This window comes from Lissotriton helveticus, chromosome 11, assembly GCF_964261635.1.
Source record: "Lissotriton helveticus chromosome 11, aLisHel1.1, whole genome shotgun sequence".
Classification (NCBI taxonomy): Eukaryota; Metazoa; Chordata; class Amphibia; order Caudata; family Salamandridae; genus Lissotriton; species Lissotriton helveticus.
The window spans coordinates 730,984,031-731,009,191 of NC_136072.1; the positions used below are offsets into that span (position 1 = coordinate 730,984,031).

Consider the following 25,161-nt stretch of genomic DNA (forward strand, 5'->3'; position numbering starts at 1 on the left):
GAGCGGCTGCCATGATTGCTCGCGGAATGACCACGACGGAGCTACGAGATGGTGGTGCTCTCATGCTGACGCCAGTTTAGTCTGAAACATCCAGAAACAAGGTGGGGCTTTCATCGTTTGGGAAAAAAAAAAGTTTTCATCCAATGAAAAGTGTTGTTTTTAGGTCATATGATCAAGCCTTCCATCATTAGGAAACCAAAAGTAAAATGAACCAATGAAAAGTTTTATAAACAAGTCACATGACCTGTTATGCGGCATAGGGTATAAAATGCGGAGAAAATACGTTGGCACGTGAGGCGGCGTCAGTAGCGGACCGATGTGCGAATAGGCCGAAGGCAATACAACGCGCCAAGATCCGGATGGCACCGAGGTGGTGTCCAGCAAGTTGCAGCACTGGTGTGGCCATCCTACAATGCTGAAAGTCGGCGTGGGGCGCCCCGTTGGCCTGTGAGTTTGCGTCAGTAGCGGACCGATGTGCGAATAGGCCGAAGGCAGCACAACGCGCCAAGATCCGGATGGCACCGAGGTGGTGTCTAGTAAGTTGCCGCACTGGTGTGGCCATCCAACAATGCTGAAAGTCGGCGTGGGGCGCCCCGTTGGCCTGTGAGATGGCGTCAGTAGCGGACCGATGTGCGAATGGGGCCAAAGGCAGCGCAACAATATTTTCTGACTGACACCACAAGGCGCTGAGATGCCAAGATCCGGATGGCACCGAGGTGATGTCTAAGTTGCGGACTGATGTGCGAATGGGGCCAAAGGCAGCGTAACAATATTTTTTGTATGGAAGATACCACTAGGCGTTGAGATGCCAAGATTCGGATGGCACCGAGGTGATGTCTAGCAAGTTGCTGTACTGGTGTGGTCATCCTACAATGCTGAAACTCGGCGTGGGTCGCCCCATTAGCCTGTGAGATGGCGTCAGTAGCGGACCGATGTGCGAATAGGCCGAAGGCAGCACAACGCGCCAAGATCCGGATGTCACCGTGGTGGTTTCATAGTTGAGAGGCACTTCATCTGCAGTGGGGCGCCGAGATCCGGATGGCACCGAGGTGATGTCTAGCAAGTTGCTGTACTGGTGTGGTCATTCTACAATGCTGAAAGTCGGCGTGGGGCGCCCCATTAGCCTGTGAGATGGCGTCAGTAGCGGACTGATGTGCGAATGGGGCCAAAGGCAGCGCAACAATATTTTCTGAAGAGAAGACACCAAAAGGTGCTGAGATTCCAAGATCCGGATGGCACCGAGGTGGTGTCTAGCAAGCTATGCAGTTGAGTTGTGTCCGCACTTGCGGCGAATAGGTCGAAGGCAGCATAACAATGTTTTTTGAATAGAAGACACCACAAGGCGTTGAGATTCGGTTACCACCGAGGTGATGTCTAGCAAGTTGCCGCACTGGTGTGGCCATCCTACAATACTGCTCCGAATAACGGCGTGGGGTGCCCGAAGGGGGGGGGGAGCCGGCGTGAATGGGCCTTCCTAGGTGGAGGCTTGTCTGCTGTAGTAGGGGGCCCCTTTACCGTTTCAGTTGCCATTCAGCTGAGTTTCGGCTGCTCTTGATGCTACAGCGACAGGCGGCTGCAAGAGGACTCTCAAAATGGCGGCCTGTTCTTTGGATTTGGGCCTGGTCCACTAAAATGGCCCTGGGACACCTTAGAACTCGGACGCTCGATTTTTTTTTTCCTTTCCTGTACATGCAAAAAAAGGTAAATGCTTGGTACGTTACACGCTTCATCTGCCACGATGAACTCTCCAGAGGAACCGAAAAAAAATATAGTTGTGGTAACTATACCATGCATCGTCATATGGAGAGGTGGCACCAATTAATTATAGTGCTGCATAAAAGAGAGATTTGGAGGAGAACCCCTGACCTGCTAGTACATTCATCAAAGAAGTGGCACTGAGAGCTTCAGAGGCAAGGGAAACGGTCCCAAATATTTAGAAGAACTTTGGAAAGATTAAAATGACATGTTTAGATTGTGGCAAATTAATTTCATGTGGACAGATGAGTGTTACTCTAATAAATACAGCATATAAACATCATCATAGTCGATGGTTGGTAGAGACATTTTGACTATATCCTGGACCTGCCCGTCCTCGCCCAAAATGGCGCCGGAATAAATGGGACTCGTAACTCCTTGTTGTGTACTGGTTGCAGAACCTTGAAATCACGAGATACGTATGCAGTTTTGAAGCACATGGCGGGCGGGGACGAGAATTGATTGACTATTTCGACATCCCTATTGATATTAAGTTCTGATGTGTTATTGATTACTGTACTGTTGAAAGTTCGAATTAACGTCACCCATGGTACTTGCCCGCAAATGTATATCTAGATAATTTTATTGTAACTGGCCCTGTCGTATTTTAATTATAAAATGTACGTCCACCGATTCCGTAACTGTTAGACACCTTAGTTCTTGCAACCTAATGGCCCGCCCGTTACGTTCCTCTACAGTGTAAATGTCTATTCATCATATACGATTACAGTTTGCTCTGTGGCAGGCCCACGTGGTTATAGGCTCGTATTTGTATAATGAAATTTTCACAATAAAGGTTTTTAAAAGAAAACATGGTAGTAGTATATACATTGGTAAAGTTTTTAATAATAGTGACTGTTTTAGAATCATTAAAAGGCAAGTGAAATAAAGCAGACCAATTACATGAAGGGTAAAAGGTATAATACGAAGGAACGCAGTAAAGATAAATGGTCAAGGGCTGTTGTGTTTTCTATTCCTGCAACATAAAGTGATCGATAAGAATCTCATATTCAGGCGTATCGGCGACTAAGACAGCAGGTCGACCCTCTTTTGCTCAACGGCTCCGTCATGGGATGAAGAAACGCTCTTTTTCTCGAAAAAAGAATATATTTTACTTGCAGGACAGTTGTAAAATTTCCGGGAAAGTACATTAGCCTGGAACATTATAACATATATTTAAGAAAAAATAATGTTCGGAAGTAATGAAAAGCGTAATTTTTAGGTCATATGACCAAGCCTTTCATCATTACAATAAGAAAAGTAAAATGAACCAATGAAAAGTTTTATTAACAAGTCACATGACTTGTTATGCTTACGTTACGCGCTGCGCGCCCCGGATGACTTCCGGATGCGCTAACGCGGCGCGTCATATGACGCATTACGCGACAACGCAGGTCCAGAATATAGTCAATGTCTCCACCAACCAGCGGTCGGAACACAACCCCTTTCAGCAGGCTAAATAGTTCTGTTAAATGACAACAGAAGGGACAGGCAACAAGAACCATCAGTCAAAGAGGGGAGGGCTAGTTCTTCTCTACCGGGTTACATTGGGGCGCTACCGGAACTGATCGAATTGGTAGTCTACAGTGTTTCTGGATGTTTCAGACTGAAGCTGGGGTTAGCATGAGAGCAGCACCATTTCGTAGCTCCGTCGTGGTCATTCCGCAACCAATCATGGCAGCCGTTCTTTATCGTTATTTTGGGCGGGGTGGGTGGCGGAGCCGAGCTGTTTTGCAGCCATCATTGTGTGGAGTTCAGTTCATCTCACTAGTTTTGTATTTGTCATGAGGGGTTGTTCCTAATGTTTCTATTTTAGCGAGGTCAAAAAGAGATCCCATTAGTGGCCTACTGATTTTGCTCGATTCCTTTTCTTTTTTTTTTTACACGATTTTTCGTTATCTGCAAAGACTAAACAGAGTATTGAGACTCTGTGTTTGTTTGTAAATAGAGAATGAACCAAAGAGAACTAATTCTAAAACAGTAAATACTTGGATAACAATCAATCAAATGGAGAGAGAAGCAGGCACGACGGATTACAACGGGGGCAAAGGCCTGCGTTAACTACCTTTCACTATCTGCAAAGAGAGAGTACTCCTAATAGAAATGAGGGGGGGGGGGCACCATTCAAAGCAGATCAGTGTGCATAAACACGAAAATGTTTTCACTTACCACGTACTTGACATTCGACAGCTTATGATATTTGCTATTAAAAAACCATTGAAATTCACTGAAAAAACCATAGGTTATAGACCATATATAGTTAGGAATTAGCATTTACAAAACCTTGAAAATTCACTGAAAAAACCATAGGTTATAGACCATATATAGTTAGGAATTAGCATTTAAAAAACCTTATTTTACTCACACAAAACCATTGAAATTCCATATATAGTTAGTTGCACTAACTATATATTGCGCACCCGCAATCCACTGCTGATCATGTCACATATTACATCATTCATGACATGGTCAGTGACATCACTGATGACATCACTGATGACATCTCAAATGACATCACTGATGACATCACTGATGACATCTCATTTGACATCATTCTTGTGCTAATACGATAAACCTCTTCAGACTCTAATATAACCTTAGATACACTCAGTGTATACAGACACTCACACACTGCCACTCATCCATGGAGTTACTCACACACCCAGTCAGTCATGCAAAGAAACAATCTCACCTCCATTTCTTCAACTTGGGAGCACATACCTCAGTTGAAGCAAGCTGGAGTCCTGGGAACTCCGAAGACGACACCATTGAACACACTGCAAAAACGGATGACATCATCATGACTACTCCTCATTAATCTCTCAAGGTACTGTTCTTGCTCCTTTTTTTTCTCTCTCTATTTTTGTATTTTTTTTTTTTTTTTATTTCTTTTGCCCTTTCAACCGGAAAACAATGGCCCAAAATGGCCGGGGCCATAAAATACAGCCATAAACTGCCTTCATCTTCTACCAGGCACACACAAGCCTGAATAACAATCCTACTGACTATAGCTACATCAAAATAGAAAGAGGACTTGTACTCCCCACTCAGTCACTCAGAAAGCTAGAAACTGGACTATCCTAACCGGCCCAGGATCAGGAAACAAACAGAGGACTACCTCATTCTTCTCCCCTACTATCTACAATCATAGAAACAAACAGAGGACTATCTGAGATGCCTTTGTTTTTATTCAAGAATCACCGTTGTTTATTCCCCATCACCTTAATTATTTTATTTTATCTATGACCTCCACTATCACTCTTACTCCGCTTTACATCTTATTACTCCCTGTCACTCTTTTCTATCTCAATTCTCTCCTATCCATATTCTTCACACTCAGTGAACTAACTTCTATTTTTATCCTATTTATTAATCATTTCTACCTATCATATATCTATCGCATTTTATCTATATTGTCTTATACCTATGTTGCTCTCATTTTGTTATCTTGTTAGATTTGCTATTGTACTGTGACGCCTCCTAATTCTTTTCATTGCTATTAGGAATGTTCATTGTTATTTATTATTATTTTTTACGTCATTGTGTATAACTTCTATTTTTATCCGATTTATTATTCTACTCTACCTATCATATTCTATCACATCTATATTGTTTTATACTTATCTTGCTCTCATTTTGATATCATGCCAGATATGCTATTTTATTGTGACGCTGAGTTTAAAAATTGTCATTTTCTCTGTGCTTGATTTTAAAAAGCACTGAACATATCAGCACTGAATCGCTGACTCTCACGCGCTAAAGCAGCAAAGTGATTTTGAAAACTGTCATTTCTTTTTTTTTTTTTCTCTCTGTGTTTGATCTAAAAAGCTTTGATTATACCTGCACTGAAGCGCTGACTCTCACGCGCTAAAGCAGCAAATTGATTCAAAAAAACTGCCATCTTCTCTGTGTTTGACCTAAAAGCATTGAGTTTACCTGCACTGAAACGCTGACTTATCACGCGCTAAAGCAGCAGATTGATTCTAAAAACCGTCCTTTTCTCTGTGTTGATCAAAAAAGCATTGAGCTTACCTACACTGAAGCGCCGACTTGTACGCGCTAAAGCGACCCCCCCTGACACAGCGACCTCCAGCGCTGACACAGGGAAAACGCCCACACCGCCAACGCGGGCCCAAGACAGAACCACACCCACTGCGAGGCCACGCCCATATCACTCACTACAAATGTGCCGGCCATACCAGCGCAGCGGACGAGCGCAGCGGGAGCGCCGGTTGCGCGTCGAAGGCGCGCCTAAGGCAAGCCCGTCTGCGCACGACCGGGCCTAGGGCCAGAACCCCTGTCGGATAAAAATGCCCCTAAGATAACCTACTCACGTCGCGACCTCCTAAGTCTCAGACCCACCATCGCCTCCTCTTGTGAGTTTGTTCACGATCTAGAGGGACCATTTATCGGCTGCACTTACTGCCACCCAGCCCCACTCAAACTCCCTATCCAACCCTACAAACCCTCAGCCCTCAAACTTGCATCTCTGAACTGTCGTTCTCTCCCTAAACATGCGACGCTTATTAACCATCTTATAGAAGACCATGAGATCGACGTTCTATTTCTGACGGAAACGTGGCTTTCCCCACACTCGGCATCAGACATGGTTCTAGCTACCCCTCCGGGCTTCCTCATTCAGTCCCTACCTCGCCCTTTAGGCAGAGGTGGTGGGGTTGCCATTATTCACCGGGACTATCTCCCCTGCAAATACAACGACGCGCAGGTTCCCGACTCTGAAAGCCTACAGTTCACAATTAATTTAGACCCGACTAACTCTCTCACAGGCATCCTACTGTACCGCCCCCCCGGTCACCCTGGTTCTTTTTCTAGCGCCCTCCTGGACACGGTAGCAACACAAGCCCACTCCATCACCAACTTCATGATACTAGGAGACCTGAACATTCATTTCGATGACCCTTTAGACACTGGGGCAGCAGACTTGATCACAGATCTAGCGGCTCTCGACCTCCACCTCCTAAACTCCGGAGCTACACACAACAAAGGTCACTTGCTGGACCCGGTGTTTACAAGCACCCCCACCATGCAATTCAACGAATCCCTCCCCCTCCCCTGGACGGACCACTTTTTAGTCACTTTCCAACTATTAGGACCTTTCAGGAATTCTCAAAAACCTCCCACCTACACCAGGGACAGGGCCTGGTCCAAGCTCCCCACCGAAGACTGGGCCAGGACCCTAGAGTCAACTACCCCTGCCCATGCAGAAGACCCGGCTATCGCCGATAGTAAATTCAGAGAATGGATTACTACCTCCCTGGATTCAGTACTCCCATTTAGAACCCGGGAGGACAAAAACGGGAAACCAGGTTCCGCCCCATGGTATACCCCGGAACTCCGATTACTACGTAAAAAATGCAAGAAAGCCGAACGGCTATGGAGGAAAGACTGGCAGCACGCCAGCAAGGAAGCCTACCAGAACTCAGTTAGATTTTACAAAGCCTCCATTAAGCTCTCTAAAGCCTCCCACTACGACACTCGGATAAGAGAATCTACCAACTTAGCTAGGGAATCCTTCCTAATCGTAAAAGAGCTACTGAAAATACCAACCACTCCTTCCTCCAACGCCCCCCCTGTTGACCGAAGCAACGAATTAGCCACCTATTTTAATGACAAAATTGCCCGAATCTTAACATCCCTCCCCCCCCCCCCCCTGTCCCTCTAGTCACACGGACAATGAATCACCCTCCAGCCAAGCAGGAAGCAACATGCACCCCCAACTAGCCACATTTAGGGCAGTAACCTGCAACGAGGTAGATGCAACCTTGGCCAAAATGAAAAGCGGATCACCTCTGGATCCAGCACCAATTAGATTCCTCAAAACCGTAGCCCCTGTCATAGTTCCCACGATCACAGAGCTCATTAACAGCTCGCTTGCACAAGGATCTGTCCCAGATAGCTGGAAGAGCGCAGTCGTGAAAGCACTCCTTAAAAAAACCCCAGCTAGACCCAGCAGACATGGCAAACTACCGGCCAATCTCACTCCTCCCTGGCATCAGCAAGGTAGCCGAGAAATTGGTCAACGGACAATTGTCTCAGTATCTCGAGGCAAATAACATCTTACGGCAATCCCAAACTGGGTTTCGACCGGGTCATGGCACTGATACCGCCCTTCTGGCCGTTATCGAGGAGGCAAGGCGCATTTTGGATTCAGGAGGGTCAGTGGCAGTGATCCTCCTGGATCTTAGTGCAGCCTTCGACACAGTCAACCATCGTGTCCTCCTCCAACGGCTGGCGGCAGCGGGGCTTACCGGGATAGCGCTCAGGTGGATAGAGTCCTTCCTTACCGGGCGCACGTTCCAGGTATGGGACAGCAATCATCACTCGTCCATCCTCCCCCTCACGAGCGGGGTCCCCCAGGGATCATCTCTAAGCCCTACGCTTTTTAATGTTTATATGGCCCCCCTTGAAGACGTGGTGACACCCTTCGGCATCAAAATTGTGAGTTACGCGGATGACACACAGCTGGTCGTCTCCCTATCCCAACTAGAAGACCACCCAGACAATTTGGCAAATTGCCTTACGAAAACCTATGGCTGGATGTGTGAATCTTCACTCAAATTAAACGGGTCGAAGACCGAAGTGATGATCATGGGAAAGCAATGGGTGACCATCCCCCCATCAGCCTGGCCAGACGTGTTCGGGGAAATTCCCACCCCGAAAAAAGAAATCAAGACCCTAGGAGTCTGGCTAGAACCCGAGCTATCAATGAAAACACAAGCGGCCAAAACTGCAGGCACCTGTTTTGGGCTTATGCGCACCACCCGCAAGATTCTTCCCCTACTCCCGCCCACCTCCAGAAAACTCCTAGTCCAAGGACTAATACTGTCACGGCTGGACTACAGTAACATGGTTTACCTGGGTGCCCCTGAGGCCACCTTGGCTAAAATACAACGAACACAGAACGCTGCAGCCCGACTACTCATGAACCTTCCCTCCAGAGTGTCAGCTAAACCCGCCATCAAAGCCCTGCACTGGCTCCCGGTGCGTCGAAGGGTGGAATTCAAAGCCATGTGCACGGCCTACAAACTGATTAATGGAGCTGGCCCTCCGATTCTCAGCGACCTGGTAACTCCTTATATAGCTCCCAGATCCCTGCGGTCCGAGAATGATCATCTAGCCAACATCCCCAAATTCAAAAAGACACGCACTGGAGGCCGACGCTTCTCTGTGAAAGCTTCCACCGGATGGAACTCACTCCCCCGTACCCTCAGACTGGAACCCAGCTATCTTATTTTTAGAAAAAAATTGAAAACACTTCTATTTCCGAAATAACGTCCCCCCTTTCTCTTCTTTTCTTCTTTTTTCTCCTCCGTCTCATCTGGATATCAAAATCATTACAGCGCGGGGATGCCTTCGGGTCACCAGGCGCTCTACAAGTCGTTAAAAAAAAAAACTATACAGTTAAACACACCTTACTTATTGAAACATATACTAACACATATTTACTCTGTTATACAATCCCTGATACAAGTTCACAATGATCGATACAACCACTCACTCATTCAGTGGCTCTCATGCACAGTTATTTATATATGCCAACTCTCACATGTACTGTGTTTTACATATGTACTTACTATGACATGTAGCATTGAGATATCCATTCACTCATCAATACACTCATGCACACAGTCAACTGCCCATGTAGCTGTTTCCACATGCACTCTTGAACTCATACACCTAGTGAATAAACTGCTCACACATCTATGCATAGAGTCACACACCTTCCAGCCACCCCCACACAAACTCAATCTCCCATAGAAATACTTGGGCAACCAATTAATAACACATATAGCCTCTCGTATAGCTAATGATCAACACATGCAGCAGTTTACAGAACAACAGACATAATGATGCACAAATTAAGACAGTTTAGTTACTAACCCATGCATTCAGTGAGACACATTTAATCACTCACTCATACAGTCAGTCACGCACCTACTAAATCCTTCATCCAGACACTTATCCAGACACTTATACATCCACTCATTCTTCAATATGTAAGACATATTTTAACTTTACAGAAACATACAGTCACTGGATGTTGTCATCAGTGATGTCATCAGTGATGTCATTTGAGATGTCATCAGTGATGTCATCAGTGATGTCACTGACCATGTCATGAATGATGTAATATGTGACATGATCAGCAGTGGATTGCGGGTGCGCAATATATAGTTAGTGCAACTAACTATATATGGAATTTCAATGGTTTTGTGTGAGTAAAATAAGGTTTTTTAAATGCTAATTCCTAACTATATATGGTCTATAACCTATGGTTTTTTCAGTGAATATATATATATATATATAGAGAGAGAGAGAGAGAGAGAGAGAGAGGTTTGCTTCGTTATTTAAATATGCATTATATATATATAGCAATTTACATTGAAGAATGAGTGGATATATATAAATAAATATTAGGATGGAGGATTTAGTAGCAGTGTAATTGACTGTTTACTTGACCAATTTATAATGTCTCACTAAATATAGTGGATAGTGACTAAACTTTGTGAATATCTGTATCACTTTGTCAGTTGTTGTGTAAACTGGTTCTACAGTTGGTTACTAGCTATGTGAAAGTCTATATTAGTTATTGATTAGTTGTTAGAAAGGCGACCCCGGGGGCGGCAGAAGATGTCTGACTGACCACCCCTAGGTCCACCTCTCCGTCAAGAAGTAGCCGAGCGTTACTGAGAGGCCTCCTGGGTGAGGGCCCTCTCCTAGGATCACACAGCAGAGTAACCACACACTACAAATGGACACCACACCAGAGGTCGAGTTCGTAAGCTTTATCAGTAAATAAAGGCCGCTGGTTCCCAGCGATATGTACAAGTAGACCGAGGGGTCTGTAAAGTCTCGAAAAAGGGGGGGTCAGGGAAGCGGGACAGTCTCGGTTGGGGTGTATGAAGGGATACCCTGCGCACAGCTCTCAATCCTCGAGCCGGGGGTTCCGAGAGGTTGAGCCGCGGCAGCGCCAGCAGGCTCTCAAGATGGTTCGGCAAAGGTGGGCCGCGGCAGCGCCAGCAGGCTCTCAAGATGGCTCGGCAAAGGTGGGCCGCGGCAGCGCCAGCAGGCTCTCAAGATGGTTCGGCAAAGGTGGGCCGCGGCAGCGCCAGCAGGCTCTCAAGATGGTTCGGCAAAGGTGGGCCGCGCCAGCAGGCTCTCAAGATGGTTCAGCAAAGGTGGGCCGCGGCAGCGCCAGCAGGCTCCCAAGATGGTTCGGCAAAGGTGGGCCGCGGCAGCGCCAGCAGGCTCTCAAGATGGCTCGGCAAAGGTGGGCCGCGGCAGCGCCAGCAGGCTCTCAAGATGGTTCAGCAAAGGTGGGCCGCGACAGCGCCAGCAGGCTCTCAAGATGGCTCGGCAAAGGAGGGCCGCGGCAGTGCCAGCAGGCTCTCAAGTTCTCTTCAGGTTCCAGGAAATGAGTTCTTCTGGGGTCGGCCGTCGCAGCGTCAGCAGGGCTTTCCAGTCCAGGATACAACTCCCGTCCTACTCCGGGGCTGGCCCAGATATAGGACTGGAGTCCTTTGATGTCCGGACCCTCGCGCCTGGGGGTCAGAGGGGCCGGGAAGATGGTGTCCAGACACCCAGCAGGGGGGTGGGGCCAACACCCAGGGATGCCGGGGGCGATCGATACCAGGCGTCCGGGGACGGTTGGAGGGCCATCGAAACTCCCCTCCTCCGGGATCTGTCGAGTGGCCACTCGACCACCTGGGTAGATCTTGGCGCCTCGATGTCTGGGCTTCGCTGGGCCTTGGCCGGGGCCGGAGCCACGTGGTCGTGACGTGGTGGGCCCAAGATGGAGTCGGGCGCGGCCTCGTGCTTAGGTCGTGAGGGGCCCACGATGGGGCCAGGCCGGTAGGGGGGGGGGTCCGGGATGGTGACCGGCCAGCAATGTTGGGGCGTGCAGTGTCGGGCAAAAGGGCTGCCCGATGCTGGGTGGAGGGCCGATGTCGTCCTGGGCCCGCCATGCGGGAGGGGTAGGACCACGCCATGAGGCCGAGTCCAACACGCGTCCCCCCCAGCTGAAGGCAGGGAAGAGTCACCCATCTTCTTGGGGATTCTCCTCGCCGAGGCGGAAGAATCAGGAGAGGCCGTCAGCATTGGCGTTGTCGTTGCCGGGGCGATGCTCCACAGTGAAGTCCATCCCTTGCAGGGAGATGGACCATCGCAACAGTTTCGGGTTTTCTCCCCGCATCTGCATCAACCACCGCAGGGGCCGGTGGTCGGTCTGGACCCGGAAGTGGGTGCCGAAGAGGTAGGGCCGGAGCTTCTTTAGGGCCCACACGACGGCGAAGGCTTCCCTCTCGATGGTGCTCCAGCGCTGTTCTCTGGCGAGCAGCCGCCGGCTGATGAAGGCAACGGGAAGGTCGATTCCCTCAGAGTTCACTTCTTGGAGGTCAGTTCTGTGAGGGGCCCCACAATGCTTCCATAGTCTTTGATGAAGCGCCGATAGTATCCTGTGAGCCCCAGGAAGGCTCGGACGGCTGTTTGGGTGATTGGGGGCTCCCAGGCCCGGATGGCGTCAATCTTTGGCTGGAGGGGAGCCACCAGGCCGCTTCCCACCTGGTGTCCCAGATACGTCACGGACCCTTGGCCGATCTGGCACTTGCTGGCCTTTATTGTTAGTCCGGCCCGTCGGAGGGCCAACAGGACCTCCCGGAGGTGGGTCAGGTGTGCATCCCAGCGGAGGCTGTACACCGCAATGTCGTCTAGGTAGGCGGCGCTGAACTCTTCTAGCCCGGCCAGCACTCTATTCACGAGTCTCTGGAAGGTGGCCGGGGCGTTTTTCATGCCGAAGGGCATCACCTTGAAATGGTAGTGGCCATCAGGGGTCGTGAAGGCTAATCGCTCTTGCGCTCCAGGGGTGAGGCCGATCTGCCAATACCCGGCCGTGAGATCGAAGGTGCTGAGATACTTCGCAGCCCCCAGGCGATCGATCAGTTCATCCACCCGGGGGATGGGATGGGCGTCGGTCCTGGTCACGGCATTCAGCCCCCGGTAGTCAACACAGAACCGGAGCTCCGGGGGCGTGCCGGGGGCGGCGGCTTTAGGGACCAGGACAACTGGGCTGGCTCACGGACTGTCGGACGGTTCGACTACCCCCAGCGCTAGCATCTTGGCCACCTCGGACTGGATGCAGGCCCGCACTCGGTCGGGCACTCGGAAAGCTCGGTGTCTTACAGGCGGGCTGTCTCCGCTGTCTACATCGTGGACACACCACCGGGTGACTCCGGGGGTGAGGGAAAACAGATCTGCAAACTGCCCCAGCAGCTGCCGGCAGTCATGGTGCTGCTCCGGGGTCAGGGTGGAGGAGAGCATGACCCCTTCGATGGAGCCGTCCTTCTCAGTGGTGCTCATGAGATCTGGCAATGGTTCGGAGTAGTCTTCAGCTCCGTCATCGGTCGCTAATAGCAGACTTAGTTCAGTGCGGGCAAAGTGTGGCTTGAGCCGGTTAGCGTGTAGAACCCGGAGGGGGTTCCTGGGGGACTCCATGTCCACCAGATAGGTGACGGGGCTCTTGCGCTCCACCACTTTGAAGGGCCCCGTCCACTTGTCTTGGAGGGCACAAGGTTCAACCGGGGACATGACCCAGACCTGCTGGCCCGGTTCGAATTCGATGGACGAGGCGTTTTGGTCATACCAGCGTTTCATCTCCTCCTGACTGGCTTCAAGGTTGGCAAGTTCCCGGAACTTCCGAGTCTGGTTGCGGAGGGTCAGGAGGTACTGGTAGACATCTGGTGGAGCACCTCGGACAGCCGTCTCCCAGCCTTCTTTGACCAGGCTGAGGGGGTCTCGGACCGGGTGCCCATACAATAGTTCGAAGGGGCTGAACCCCAGGGACTTCTGGGGTACTTCGCGATATGCAAACAGGAGGCAAGGCAGCAGAACATCCCATTTGCGTCGTAGCGGCTCCTCTAGGCCCTTGATCATCCCTTTCAGTGTTCGGTTAAACCGCTCCACAAGTCCATTTCCTTGGGGGTGATACGGGGTGGTGAACTTATATGTGACCCCGCACTGTTGCCACAGGGATCGCATATATTTGGAAATAAAGTTTGTGCCCCGGTCACTCACGACTTCTCGGGGGAAGCCGACTCTGGAGAAGATCCCCATTAGGGCTCGGCCTACTACTGGGGCCGTGATGGTTCGGAGGGGGATGGCTTCCGGATAGCGGGTGGCATGGTCCACCAGCACGAGGATGAAGCGGTGCCCTTGAGAGGTGCGGGGGTCCAGGGGCCCCACGATGTCTATCCCCACTCGCTCGAAGGGGGTGGTGACCACGGGAAACGGCTGGAGCGGGGCTTTGACTTTCCCCCCGCTCTTCCCGCTGGCTTGACAGGTCGGGCAGGATCTGCAGTGATTGTGCACATCGTTGCACATTTTCGGCCAGTAGTAATGAGTCACCAGGCGGCTGTAAGTTTTGTCCTGCCCCAGGTGCCCAGCGAGGGGCACATGATGTGCTAAGTTCAAGAGGAAGTCTCGAAATCGGAGGGGAACGACCAGCACCCGGCTGGCCCCTAGTTCGGCAATCTTCTGTTCACTGTAGAGAAGGTCGTTGTCCCAATAGACCCAGTGGGACCCCGCAGGGTCTCCAGCGGCTTGAGTGGCGGCTTGCCGTCTAATTCCCTCGAGGGAGGGACAGGTGATCTGTTCTTGTCTGAATTGTTCGCGGGTGGGGCCACCTTCTTGGCGCCACTGAGCTAGTTCCGGCAGGTGGCCGAGCTCGGTGATTTCCTCATGGCTGGGCCCCTGGGGGCCGGGTTCAGGGTCGGTGTCTTCGGGGACGGCGGGCGGTGGAGGTGCGGGCCACTCCGGCTCCTCGATCGGGGCTTCCTCCGTTGGGGGGGAGGCCCGGGCGGACATGGATCGGGTGGTCGCACAAACCCACTCGGGAAGGCCTAGCATCCCCAGATGTTCTCTCCGCTCTACGCCGGCCCAGAGGGAACTTTCCAGGTCGTTCCCGAGGAGGCAGTCCACGGGGGCATCGTCTCGGACAGTCACTTTCAGCTTGCCCGACACCCCTCCCCACTCGAAGGGGATGCGGGCCATCTGGCACAAACTTTCAGAGTTGTCCGCCGACCGCACTGGGCACAAGACGTTGAGGAGAATTTGTTCGGGGGTCACCAAGTGGCAGCGGACCGCCGTCACGCTGGCTCCAGTATCCCGGAGGGCTTCGGCCCGGCGTCCATTGATGGTGACCCATTGGCGGTATTTCTGGGTGTTACCTGGGATCGGGTCTCGGGGGATCATGTCTCGATCACCCAGGCAGGCTAAGATCATGGCTGCGGGCTCCCACTCGGCCTGCTCGGTGTCGTCGCCCTCTTCTTCGCCTCCCTCTGCACTCAGGGCGGCGGCCGCGATCTGGCGGCTCGGGGGACCGGTGGTGCCAGGTCGCTGGTTCATCGGGCAGAGAGGGTCGTTCGCATAATGGCCCTGTCGCTGGCATCTGTGGCACGTAACATTCGGGCAGGGCCCGGGTCTTGCTGGGGGGCGACGGAGAGGTAGGGGATGGCCCCGTGGGGGTGTCTCGGCCCCTGCTCTGGCCTCCTCCGCCGCCTCGTGGTCGGTGGTTCCCCGGGGATCCCCGGCCGTAGTCTCCCATCGGACTCCGGGGAACTCGGTTGCTCACCCATCTATCCGCCTCGACAGCGAGTTTTCGTGGCTCTGTCAATTTGCTGTCGAGGAGGTGCTGCCGGAGTTCGACGAAGCAATTATTGGAAAGGTGCTCCCATAGGATGAGGTCGACCAACTGTTGGTAGGTGGTGACCTGGCAGCCTCTGATCCACCCTTCGAAGGCTCTGCTGTAAAAGTTCACGTACTCCACCCAAGTGGTACCGGGGATTTTTTTACAGTCTCGAAATCGCTGCCGGTACATTTCGGGGGTGAGTCCGTAGCGAGTGAGGAGGGCGGTCTTCATGTGTTCGTACAAGGTCATCTCGGCGTCTGGGAGCTCCAGCAGGGCGTCTCTCCCCTCGTTGATGAACCTTCCCCATAAGCCGGCGCCCCAGTCTTTGAGGGGTACTCGATGGGCGGTCATGGCGACCTCGTAGGCTTTGAACCACTGTTGGATGTCGTCGTTCTTATAGTATTCTTTGACGACCTCATTGGGTATGTGCACCTTCGTGTCCACCGGCGGGGGTGAGGTCTTACCCCCGGCGGTGCCGGTTTCTGTTGTCTTGGCCTTGATTTCCAGTTCTTTGAGGCCGCGCTCATGCTCGAGCATGAGTTTCTTTTCTTCGAGGTCTCGTTGTCTTCGCCTTTCCTCTAGGTCTCCTTCTAGCCGTAGTTGCTCGAGGGCTAATTTCCTTTCTGCCAGCTGTATCTCTCCTTCTTGTCGGAGTCGGGCGAGCTCCAACTCGTTGAGCCGGTTCCTCTCTTGTTCTCGGGCGTCTCCGTGGGGGAGGCCCGTGTCCAGGTTTGTGGGTCTTTCCCCCGCTGGGTTCGCGTCGGTCTCCGGGCGCCCGTTTGGGCCCGGGTTATCTTCATTCTGGGGCGGCGCGTTATCGGCGTCCGCCCAGGCTTGCAGGGCTGATTTAAAGTCCTCTTTGGTTTTGAGGCCCGTGGTAGCGATGCCTAGGTCCTTGCAGAATTGTTTTAATTCCTTGTGGCTGTAATCTTCCATCTTTTCTTTCTGGAATTCCGCCGTCGGTCTGGTTTCCTGAGTAGTCATGGTCGCGGTGTGTTTTTCTCGGTAGTGAGCGAATTACTCTCTGTACGATCTGCGTCGGCTCGGATCCCATTGCCTGCCACCAATGTTAGAAAGGCGACCCCAGGGGCGGCAGAAGATGTCTGACTGACCACCCCTAGGTCCACCTCTCCGTCAAGAAGTAGCTGAGCGTTACTGAGAGGCCTCCTGGGTGAGGGCCCTCTCCTAGGATGCACAGCAGAGTAACCACACACTACAAATGGACACCACACCAGAGGTCGAGTTCGTAAGCTTTATCAGGAAATAAAGGCCGCTGGTTCCCAGCGATATGTACAAGTAGACCGAGGGGTCTGTAAAGTCTCGAAAAAGGGGGGTCAGGGAAGCGGGACAGTCTCGGTTGGGGTGTATGAAGGGATACCCTGCGCACAGCTCTCAATCCTCGAGCCGGGGGTTCCGAGAGGTTGAGCCGCGGCAGCGCCAGCAGGCTCTCAAGATGGTTCGGCAAAGGTGGGCCGCGGCAGCGCCAGCAGGCTCTCAAGATGGTTCGGCAAAGGTGGGCCGCGGCAGCGCCAGCAGGCTCTCAAGATGGTTCGGCAAAGGTGGGCCGCGGCAGCGCCAGCAGGCTCCCAAGATGGTTCGGCAAAGGTGGGCCGCGGCAGCGCCAGCAGGCTCTCAAGATGGCTCGGCAAAGGTGGGCCGCGGCAGCGCCAGCAGGCTCTCAAGATGGCTCGGCAAAGGTGGGCCGCGGCAGTGCCAGCAGGCTCAAGTTCTCTTCAGGTTCCAGGAAATGAGTTCTTCTGGGGTCGGCCGTCGCAGCGTCAGAAGGGCTTTCCAGTCCAGGATACAACTCCCGTCCTACTCCGGGGCTGGCCCAGATATAGGACTGGAGTCCTTTGATGTCCGGACCCTCGCGCCTGGGGGTCAGAGGGGCCGGGAAGATGGTGTCCAGACACCCAGCAGGGGGGTGGGGCCAGCACCCAGGGATGCCGGGGGCGATCGATACCAGGCGTCCAGGGACGGTTGGAGGGCCATCGAAACTCCCCTCCTCCGGGATCTGTCGAGTGGCCACTCGACCACCTGGGTAGATCTTGGCGCCTCGATGTCTGGGCTTCGCTGGGCCTGGGCCGAAGCCACGTGGTCGTGACGTGGTGGGCCCAAGATGGAGTCGGGCGCGGCCTCGTGCTTAGGTCGTGAGGGGCCCACGATGGGGCCAGGCCGGTAGGGGGGGGGTCCGGGATGGTGACCGGACCAGCAATGTTGGGGCGTGCAGTGTCGGGCAAAAGGGCTGCCCGATGCTGGGTGGAGGGCCGATGTCGTCCTGGGCCCGCCATGCGGGAGGGGTAGGACCACGCCATGAGGCCGGGTCCAACATTAGTTAACTGAGTATTTGTATGGGAGTGTGAAAGTGTGTGTGGTTCGGTGGGGGATGTGTGACTGTCCAAAGATGTGTGAATAGTTGATTCAGTAGATATATGAAGTTAAAACTACATGTATTAACAGTTTGGGTGAGGGAATCTCTTTATGGGTGGGGTGATGAGCAAATATATTTCTCAAAGGTACAGGTCCAACAAACTAGAAAAATAAAAGGCAGTGTATGTGTCAGTTGTATTTAAATAAGTATACATAAGACACAATGATTGTGTGAGTGACTGTATGGATAACTGTATACTTGTAATAATGATTTTATAATTCACTAAGTATGACTTATTATCTAAATGAATAGAAGTGGTGTTTGTATAAGTGTTTTGCTAAGTAAATATGTAAGTATGATCCATTGTTTGCATAAGTGAGTAGGATGACTTCATATGTGAATAGGATGCTTGCTGTTGTTTAATGTCGATATAGATGTATAAGTATTTTTGATAGTGTTCTATTGTTCATTGACAGCATGTATGAGTGAATCCATAGGTAAGTGATTAGATGTGTGTATACATCTATGAATCACTGAGTGGATTTTTAGATACTTGTATTGCTGTGACAATGGATTTAAATATGATCCTCTGTATTTTACAAACGGTGATGAAAAATTGTAATAGTGTATGAAAAGGTGTATGTGATTGTCACGTGGATGATGTCATCAGTGATGTCACTGACCATGTCATGAATGATCTAATATGTGACATCATCAGCAGTGGATTGCGGGTGCGCGAAATATAGTTAGTACAACTAATTATATAGGAGCAATTTAATTGGTTTTGTATGAGTAAAATGTCCAGCTAACTATAACACCACTAAAACTTAGTTTTTTCAGTGAATTTCAAAGGTTTTTTTAAATGCTAATTCCTAACTATATAAGGCCTGAAACCTATGTTTTTTTCAGTGAATTTCAAAGGTTTTTTAAATGCTGATTCCTAACTATATAAGGCCTGAAACCTATGGTTTTTTCAGTGAATTTCAAAGGTTTTTTAAATGCTAATTCCTAACTATATAAGGCCTGAAACCTATGGTTTTTTCAGTGTTTTAAAAAAAAAAAATGATTGGTTAACTGGCTTATTAAGTGTATCTTAGTGAATACATATATTAGCGAGTAATGTTTAAATATTTAAATATATGCTTGAGTGATGTAATATGTGACTTCATCAGCAGTGCATTGCAGACGTGCAAGTTATAGTGAGTCCAACTAACTATAACGTGGGAATTTCAATGGTTTTATGCGAGTAAAATTTCCAGCTAACTATAACTGGTGTGAAACCTATGGTTTTTTCAGTGCATTTCAAAGGTTTTTTAAATGCTAATTCCTAACTATAACTGGTGTGTAACCTATGGTTTTTTCAGTGAATAATATATATATATATATATATATATATATATATATATATATATATATATATATATATATATATATATATATATATATATATATATATATATATATATATAAACTTTCTATGGCAAAATGAAACCCCTCATTTTGTTTCTTTTCAAATTAAATGTATTAAGTGTTACCACTTTATTCCAATCAAGATGACTTCAGGTGTGCCATACTTTTGTCATAAGTAAGACTGTTAGCGTTCTAGTTAGTTCTTTAGAACACTCTGGGACATTCTGTCATTGGGCTATAGTTGGGCTACATCTGGCTGATATTTGGGTTACATTTGGGCTCTTTTGTCTCTGGTGGCCATCTTGGGAGACTGCATATCAGAATTTTTTTAATGAAATATAAGAGGATTTTAGAAGTCACTCAAAATGTGCCCTAATTTTTCTTTCTTCAGCACTAATCCTAATTTCTATGGCAAAATGAACCCCCTCATTCTGTTCCTTTGCAAATTAAATGTTTTAAGTGTTAACACTTTATTCCAATCAAGATGACTTCAGGTGTGCCATACTTTTGTCATAAGTAAGACTGTTAGCGCTCTAGTTGTTCTTTAGAACACTCTGGGACATTCTGTCATTGGGCTATAGTTGGGCTACATCTGGCTAATATTTGGGCTACATTTGGTTTTTTTTTTGTCTCCGGTGGCCATCTTTGGGCTACATTGGGCTACATTTGGGCTCTAACATATATATATATAGCCCAATGTAGCCCAATATATATTTTTTCAAAGTTAATTTTCGTAAAAACCACTGGAGCACATATCTTGAGACATAGCAAAGGCACATCGGGCTACCAGTCCCTACAATTTTGCCAAGTTTGGTGGAAAACCATTCAGCCGTTCGGGCTAAAAGTGAGTCCAACCGCCCTATGGAAATTAACATGGGGAAAACATGTTTTGGGACCCCCCTTTTATCTCGGCCCCCGCTTGACGAATCCCCCCCAAACTTTCAGGGAAGGAGCGGAGCGCCGCGAGGCAAAGTTAAGGAAAAGTTCAGGAAGATTCCTCAACCGGCGCCAAAGTTATTCCCAATAGAATGTTGCGATATATATATATACACCTGTTTAAACTTTTGTTTTCATTTTATCAACATGTAACATGGCACTCATTACATGAATAGTTGAGGGTCAATCAAATAGCATTGAATAATCTGACGCATACAGATCTGTTTCCCTGTTCTCTAGAAGACATACAAAGGGTCACCCTTCCTTGTCTCTAAAAATACCTTATAACAACTATGTGGACTTACTACCCTCTCTTTCCTCAACAACATCTTGGTGTTCTGAGTCCCCAAAGTCAGGGCTAGTCGGAGTCTGTTGTCAACCTAGAATCCAGATCTAGACGCTTATCTGTAAGGGCCCGCCATTTAGTTAGTGCATCCTCTAGTTTGTCATCCATACTACTAAGTTGTTTGTGCCTCCTCGGCTAAGGCCACTCAGCCAGATCTCTATGCCAGAGTGCTATTGTCGGGGCTCGTTTTGACATCTGTGTGATTGCAATTCTGTGCTGCGCCAGCGCCATGGCCAGTTGACCAAATTTAGAAGTCATTTTACAGCCCTTCGAGCATTTAAAAAAAAGCCCAGTAAATAACATTGGGGCATCAACACTATTGGTAGTCGCGTGGCACATACCATTTCTTCCACTACTAGTTGGAGAAGCTGTACACTTCGTCGCAGGACCAGGCGAAGTGTAAAAAGTCTGCCCTCCTAGTATTGCAATGAGGACATGTCTGGTCGGGATTCAACCATGCAATGGAGATCTTTAGGCGTTAAGTAGGTTCTTTGCAAAAAAAGTTAATGTATCAGCCGAAAGAGGTTATTGCTAGAGACTGTTCGCGTCAGTTCACATACCTGTTGCCAGTCTGTATATCCCATACGGAGTGTCAAGGTCTAAATTTCAGGCTACACTGGCCCGTTGTGAGGATTCTACCTTATCTGACCGCATAGCTATGTAAAGGTGTGTGATCAGGTGTCTACCCGATCCATAGGCCAGCAGTATCTCAAGGGTATAAGAATGTTGTGGGCCGCTGGATAGCATCACCAGCTGTGCCTAGTTGTATCTGCTAGACCTGCAGTTGTAAGCATTGCCCCAGGCCTATTGTGAATTTTTCACGGGCATTTTCTAATGGAACAAAGGTCTAGTCTGGGTACAGGTCACCCCATTGGTCACAGCTAACCTCTTTCCATTCCTAAAAGGACATATTGATCGCCAGCTGCCTGGCTGGTTTTAATGTCCAAATTGGACATTCCCTGTGGGACGGTATTCTCAAGTGCTGCAGCTTTTAACCGTTGCCCTACCCTGGCCGTCTGTCGCACAATATATAGAGCATTTCTTGGTGTACTCGCTCCCTCCATTAGCAGGTCAGGATGAGGACCAGTGTCCAACCAGGGAGGCCAGAGGGAAAATCAGAGATTTGGTCTGGTTAACTTAGTGTCCTGATACGTCTCCAAATTCCTCCAATAGATGCAGGAGCACTGACATTGAGATGTGGGGTGCAGAGCATAAAATATCATCTGCATACAATACGATAATATGGTGTACGTCTCCCAGTTGTATACTGCAGGCATGCAGTTGTCGCACTCTAATCTCCATGGGCTTTATTGCCAGGGCAAACAGGAGTGGGGAGATCGTGCACCCTGCTGTGCTCCATGGCCCAATGCCCATGTCTCCAAGCGAATCTGCCCCACGCGCACCCTGGCGACCGGGTCAGTGTATAGCGATATAATCCACCATCGAAATTGAGGTCTAAACCCTACCACCTGTTAAACCTCCAAAAGTAGCCCCAGTCATATAATATTGAATGCTTTTGCTAGGTCAATGGAGACCAGTGTCATCTCACCATCATGACTCTGTGCCTCGTGGCGGTACAAAAGGGGTGATGATGGACGAAGCATCTGAACCAATCAAACACTCACACCCAGTCAACAGATCTGGGTTTAATCCATCACCGTTCTTTAGCCCACTCCGCCACCCCAGTTCAGACATGGCCATATGCAAATCAGTCTGACCCTGTACCTCATCGGAACAGTCCAGCCCGAACTGCCAAGCCATGCCTTCCCTGGGCCGGATTCAAGCTTCCTAGGACCGGTGTCTGGCATTACAGCCGTCTTCAGCCAGGCTTGCTTGAATCCAGTGGCAAAGTGCCTCGTGGAGCATGTGTGCAAGTCTTCTCATATTCATATCCGTGTGTCGGCCTTGGATAAAATCGCACTGGTCCTCGTGTACCATTGCTGTCATGTGAGGGATCTTCTCGTTTGCCAGTAATTTGCAAAAAAAATTCCTGTCTAAATTAATCGTGATAAGCCGCTGGGTTTGTCTTGTCACATATATTCGTTTCAGGAGCATGCAGCTCTCCCCCTAACGCATGGTTCGTCAGGGTACCTCTGTGTCTCACGCCTCGCGGAAAACTTCAGGTATGTGTTGTTCGTGCTCTGCTACATGAGCCTGATAAAATCCGGCTGGGAAACCATCCCACCTCGCAGCCTTTAATTCTGGAAGCATGTTCAACACGGCTGAATTTTTCAAGCACCAGTGGGATTTCCAACTCCTCAATAGCTCCTTCGGGAATCTTCGACATGGCTAAGCACACCAGTAACAGGGTGTGCCTAGACAGATTGATTTTGGGTTCAGCTGTATACACTTACCGTAAGTGAGTTCTAAACATTTCTACTATGCCCTCCCTTGTAACCACAAACCTTCCCTCTGGTGACAGTAGTCTTTTAAGTATGTAAGCACTAGTTTCTTTAATTCGTTTTTACTACTACAGGCACGACATTCAGCGTGATGCATGCTTGCACTTTACAAGCAGCCTATCACTTGTTTAATATTTGCATGGACACCGCGCATGATCAAGGTGCCTTATTAATTTAAAATGCACGGGCGCCGCACATGATGTTGTTGCACGGCGCCCATTTTATCATTATTTTTTACAATGTGCACGGGTGCCTCGCATAATCACGGCGCCCACTTATTGTAATATGCACGGGCACCTCGCATGATTTTGTTTCACGGCGCCCATTTTATCATTATTGATTCCTAAAGTGAAACGTCTTCTACAAAACTGCCCTTGTCAAAAGTCAAACATTGGACTAAACAAAAGGAGAGCATCCCGCTCAAATATGACCCTCTATCTGCGAGGGGATGTGCATTGCAGGCCTCTTTCTCTGTCGGTGGATTGATATGCTGAGGCATTGGTTATGACTCACATGATTTTGCAAAAACATTCATACCAGTTCTGAGCAATCTCGCATGCCAGCAGCTTGCGGGAACAGACCACTTCTCCCCGGGTTAGTTTTTGTTTTGGGGTAGGGGTGAAGAGAAGTTTCATGCCCCTCGCATTTTGCACCAACCAGAGCAGGCATTTTCTCCCAGGGCGCTGCATGGCGCATTACCCAAGTCTTAGGTAATGTGCCATCCAGCGCCCTGGGAGGCTGCTTCACTTTTCCCCACACTTTTCCCCACTGTGGTCGTGGCGCCCCTGGCTCCTCATCACGGCACACCGGGGTACCGCGGCGCACAGTTTGGGAACCACGGCCATATGCTCCCACAACCCAGTGGCCTGCTCGTAGGCAGCCACCAACAGGAGGCCACATGTACCCATTGGGTCTCAGCACTCTGCACCCGGCCGCCCTAGTGCTGCTGAGGCTGTTTTGAGAGTGCATCCTTAACCCTGGGGGAACCCTTATTTTAACCCCAGAAACTCAACCCCAAGGACCGAGAACTTACCTGATAACTGAAAACTTAATTTCTCTCCATAGGAATACATTGACTGTTTATCTCTGGAAAATGTTCAAAGTGTGGAGTTTATTTGTATGGAAACCTGAAAAACTACAACGGTGCAAAGCTGATTTTACTTTCCTTTTCTTTAGGAAATGTCCCAGTGTGATATCTATTCATATCACACTGAGTAGAAAAAGTAATTTAAAAAGTGATCTGAAAATTAAGTAAAAAAGTAATCCGAACAGTAATATTATGCTGGATTGTCCCTTGCTAAGAAGGAACCACCAGATGTAATTCGTGCTCAATCCACCAGAGAAATGTTTTGCTATCTTCACTAGCAATTGGTGTTCCTGGTGCAGGAATTTGTCATGCAGCAACATTTTGCTTGTTCACTTCTGCAGGATTTCCTTGAATGACCACTCCATCAGACCCCGCCCCCTTGGAAAGGGTAGCGTAAGGGCTTCTTTTCAATAGTTTAAGAATCCGCAGGTAGAAAAATTAATCAGACGAAATTATCTTTCTGGTGGATACTGTCTACCTGCAGGTTCCTCACTGATCCCACTCACCTGTCTGTTCTCAAGTGTGGTTGTATATTGCTGAATTAATAAGGTTCCTTCTTAGTTCATTGCACTGCACAGTCACATTCAAACTAAAGTTGACCTAGTCTGTCTCGAGGGTCTCGGAAAAAATGGGCAAGCCAGCAACATCAGGGTTCCAAGGTAGCACTATATGGCTCGAGTGACGGCACTTCCATTGCCAAGATGAATCCTGCGTTACCTACTGACTTACATAGTTTCCTTATCCAGTGTGCTACCTGAGGATATTCAAAAGGTGAGGAATCTACAGGTATGATATCCATCAGGAAGATTGTTTCTGAAGTTAAGTAATTTATTTTCTTGTCCCCATATTAAATGTACTCCATTCTTTCACATAGTCGACTACAGTCTGTTTATTTACTTGTCTTGAAGTTATATCCTCCGAGTTAGGAACACCTGTGATGATACCATTGAACTTGCCTTATACTATTAGCCTTTTGATTGTGCAAGAACTCTGCTTATATCTTTTTAGGAATGGTCTATATTGTTTCTGAATGACCGAATTCAGATTAGTCTGTAGATAATATAGCACGGGGAGGAAAAAAGTGGGGCAGTGATGGTAGTAGGAGGGTATTAAAAGTAGTCACTAAATGTATGTGTGCAGTTTTTTTAATGT

The 25,161-nt window shown here is 49.1% G+C and overlaps 1 protein-coding gene across 1 annotated transcript in view; it reads left to right on the forward strand.

The window, feature by feature from the left end:
• Window positions 1-25,161, forward strand: part of PPP2R2A (protein phosphatase 2 regulatory subunit Balpha) — a 511,441-nt gene that overhangs the window by 422,808 nt on the left and 63,472 nt on the right. The gene's annotated exons all lie outside the window — the stretch shown is intronic.